This window comes from Myotis davidii, unplaced genomic scaffold (assembly GCF_000327345.1).
Source record: "Myotis davidii unplaced genomic scaffold, ASM32734v1 scaffold425, whole genome shotgun sequence".
NCBI classification, from domain to species: domain Eukaryota; kingdom Metazoa; phylum Chordata; class Mammalia; order Chiroptera; family Vespertilionidae; genus Myotis; species Myotis davidii.
The window spans coordinates 13,089-17,606 of record NW_006296413.1 but is presented as its reverse complement, the minus strand read 5'-3'; positions in this window follow the sequence as shown (position 1 = coordinate 17,606).

Here is a 4,518-nt window from a genome sequence, read left to right as displayed (position 1 = left end):
ACCCTATGTTCCTGTGAAGGAAAAACAGATGATGGGATGTGTAAAGAACTTCAGATAAAGTGTAAAGAGGACAATGCCTTTGTAGCATAATAAACATTTTTTTGGAACTCGTTTTGACGTGAGTTTCCTGCAGTCTGACAAGAAATGCATTTTGGCTTTTCCTAGAGAATGCTGCCAAGGAACTAGTGTTTTCAACTGCTGCTCAAGACCAGGGCTGTATTCCCCTCAATGCCATGGACCCAAACAGGCAGCCAGAGGGGCCATGGCAGCTTGTCACTGGGAGGCAGCAGATTCCGTGCTCTGTGTTGGGGAGGCAACCCGAGGTTTAAGAAAATGTCTAAACGTCCGTTGTGTGTCCTGGTACCTGTGATCTGAGATGGCAGTGTTACTGGAGCGGGAATTGCCTCTTCCATGGTGTGCTATGGACTGAATGTTTGTGCCCTCTCCCCACCCAATTCATATGTTGAAATCCTAACCCCCCAATGTGATGGTATTAGGAGTCGGGGCCTTGGGAGGTCCTTAGGTCATGAGGGTGGAGCCCACATGAATGGGATTAGTGCCCTTATAAAAGAGATGCCCTCTTTTCTGCCTGTGAGGCTAAAATAATCAGTTGGCAGTCTGCAACCCAGCAGAGTCTCTCACAAAACCCTACCATGCTGGCACCCTTTTCTGAACTCCCAGCCTCCAGAACTGTGAGAAGTACATGTCTGTTGTCTGTAAGCCACCCAGTCCATGGTACTTAGTTATGGCAGCCCGAGTGGAGCAAATCAGACTGGATTATGTAAGACTCAATTCTCTGGACCCAAGACAAATTATATGGTACATTTGTTAATTTAGGAATTCAACAGAAGGACATGTAATTTCTGAGCAATCTTGATGGAAGAATGGATAGAATATCGTTAGATTTGTGATTAAAAAACAACAACTCCTGAAAGTGGCAGATGGAGGGGGAGAGGGATTTAAACACCTGACTAAAGGAAATGCTTCTCTAGCAGGCAGAAATTTGGGAAATGGATCAAAGATTTAAATATTGATTACAGATAAATAAGCTTTTTTTCCCCCTACACAACACACAGGTATTCAGTGTTTAATAAATAAAATAACAGATATTATCTTCAAATGTGAGAACAGAAGTTAAATTTAATCCATTCCTTCAGCCACACACCAGAAAGTAGTTTGGACTTTCCTTGAGTCAGGTATCTATCCAACCAGCTACAACAAGGAGGCAAGGTCATGTAATATGAGCATGGTTCCCTGGGCCAGCCCTCTCAATGAGGGCTTTTGTCGGGGGTTAGTACCCAAAGGAGGGAGCATGAGTGGACAGGACCTTCAAAAGGAACCTGCTACCAACTGGAATTGACCAGAGGTCCTAGGATGCCAGCCAGCAGGTGAGCGGTCACTACAGATATTGCCACAGAGAGGAGAAGGCATCCTTGATGTGCACATCAGTGAGAATGCATGAGCGGACTGGCTGGACCCGCCCCAACCACTTCCCACTCACCACCAGTGCTGTTGATACTGCTGCTGGGCCTCAGAAGTGATTTCTGATCAAGGCCCAGTGAGCACACTGCTTTGCTCAGCAGACAACAAATACTTGCAAATCAAAAGGCATCATCTCAGCTCAGGTGCTGTTAACGTGGCTCACGGCTGCACACTTACAGGAATGAGAAAACTGTGAGCCTCTCGGCAGTGTCTTTTGAAACAAAATTGGCTTCAAGGGAGATTGATATTCTTGTGGCTCTGCCCTTCTAAATGTAATAAATGAGTGTTCCCAAGAATTGATAGGTCTCTTGATTTCTTAAGGTGAACAGTTCCAGAGTCCTAGCCCATGTTAAGTGCTAACATTTTGGAAAGGAATATTTACAAAATAGAATAGTGCTGGAAGCAAATTCTTTTAGAAGATATTAAGTTGCTTTGATGATGCAGGTTTCAAAACAAGGGGGAAATTCGGAAATGGCAGAATTTGTCTCCATAGGTCAAACCCACACTTCCGTGAAGGCCATTATATAATGAAATCTAGAAACGAATTATTTTCGTTCTCTGCGCTTGGCCAGACCGTGGCCTCACTTTATGTTCCTTCATCTGTGCCTGATGTCTAAATGCCATGACCTTCGCAGCCGGTTCAGGATCTGAAGGAGGGGCCGATGCACAAATGAAAATGCGATACAAGAAATACGAATTTAGAAGGCATTAGAGGCCAGGGGGAGCCTCTTTCTTGAAGAGACGCACCAACTTCTATCCTGGTCTGCTATTTATTTACTCGAATACACATTTGCCCTTTAGCAATGCATACAGGCTTATCAAAGGTAACGTTTGATAAACAGTAAAAGGATTATCAGGTTAGGGAATTGCCTTGAGCCACTGAACCCACAGCAGGGCAAGATTATGTTGATTTTCAGCCCTGCTGGATATCAAAGTCCAATGATTCTTTCTGCATTAATATGCTAACGGCTGTTGGCTTTACCCTCGGCATCTAAACTCACCCTCAAACCACACACAAAATGAGAGGAGGTTTATAGCAAACAGTAGAGGAGTATCATTGTCTGGGGATTTTGAAAAAGGTGTAATAAATGGTCAAGGCCTAGGTCAGCTCACTATAAACCAGCCTCTGTTTCCTTACCTGTGAAATGGGTATAACAGCATCAGCACTTCCTACCTCCCGTGGTGTTTGTGAGGAACGCGTGGCCTAATATATGTGAAAATGCTTTGAACAGTGTATTCTTACTAAAGTATTAGCTTCCTAATTTAGTTTTATCAAGCAAAGTATGTTAGCACCTTCTATTCACAGAACTAATTTGTCACATGTTCTATAACATTTTTATATTCTATAACATTAAAAAAAACCACAAAGACTTTTTCCTAAGTATGGAAGTGCCCACCAAAGCCAGCCTCCCCTGGAGCTGTATTTTGCTGCTCCTATTGTTGTTCAATGATTTGAAGGGTATGTAACCCAGACTGCGATTCCTTACCAACCCCCCGAGACACATGGTGCAAACACAGGCACTGAACAGGCGCTCTGGCGGTAGCTGTTGTCATTTATGGCTTTGCTTTCTAATTAATTTTGTACATCCTTGGCCACTGTCGGGAACAGAGTGTTTTTATGCTGTCAGAATTTTTTATTGTGAAATAAAATGGCAAAGGCTTTCCTACCCCAAAACCCGCCTGCTTCTCATTCTGCCTCGGCCAGATGGTGAGATGGAACCCGCTTCACAACCCAGCAGGGTCTGCTGGGTGCTGATAAAGTACACTTGCAGGCGTGGCAGACCCTGTGTGGTCTCAGAGGCTGGCCTAGACTGAGGCATGAGCCGATGGGCCATCCACAGGTCCCAGAGAAGCAGCCTATCCATGGCTGTGTGCATGGGGCCAAAAAGCCAATGCCGGCTCACATGCCTTTCTCAGAACAGAAAGAAGTCCCATCCAGGTTAGTGGCTCCCAGGGATGACGTGGTATGGACACAAACTCCCCAGACCACCTGCCCCTCCCACTCTGTGCTGCTCCCAGCATTCACAATGCCTGTCCGATGTTCAGCCCGTTCCAGAGACCACGTGTTACGCTCTGTGCTCAGCCTCTGGCCTAAGCTGCATGGACAAGAGAGACACCCGACCCAAGAGCTACGCACATCCATCGGCTGAGCAGCCACAAAAACCGCAGCTCCGCGTGTGGGAGGTCAACTGGGTTCTCTGTAGGAAATGCCAAGAAACAGAGTCTCTTAGCAGCAGACACTCTGAATGGTCAGGACTCCAAGAGGCCATGATGGGCTGTATTCAAAGCAAAGATCTAGGAAAGCAGAATATTGAGTAAGAAGTAGCCTTGAGGCCAAGGAGATTTTGAGTACAGGAAAGAGGGCCTGTAACCAAAATCTATAATAATAATAAAAGCATAATATGCTAATTAGACCGGACGACCTTCCGGATAAAGCCTGGGCTGCGAGGGAAGCCCAAGTCCTGGGTGCCTGCCAGCGGCCAGAGGGAAGCCCAGGTCCCAGGTGCCAGAGGGAAGCCGGTGCAGGCAGCTGGGGGAAGGAAGGCCTACTCTTGCATGAGTTTCGTGCATCGGGCCTCTACTAGACAAATAAAAACCAACTCGGTGTTCTCAGGAGGCCCTGTGCCCTGACGGAGAGCCACCCGTGGGGCTTTTGTGGCCCCATTGAGACGTGGGCAGCTCAGGCAGCAGTGCAGGGTGGCCCTCACGGGAGTTTAATCTACTGAAGCGCTCTCTGCAAGCACTTACGGAATCACCTAGAGACCGAAAGAGCTACTTTGTCCACCTCTGTCCCTCTGTAAAGAGGGCTCAACTATGTGCAAAAAAACACCCCTAAAAGCCAGTCTCATTGCAGAGATGAGAAATAAACTTGGAGTTTCCACAAAAAGCTTTGGTGGGATACCATTGCAGAGAATCGGCCAGGGGGTCCCAGGAAAGGCGGGTTTTCTGCTCATCCACTCTTTTTTTTTTTTTCTTTCCTCCTGGACCCTGGCTGCTCTTATTTTTCAGGACAAAGGAAATTATCAAGTGAAAGGA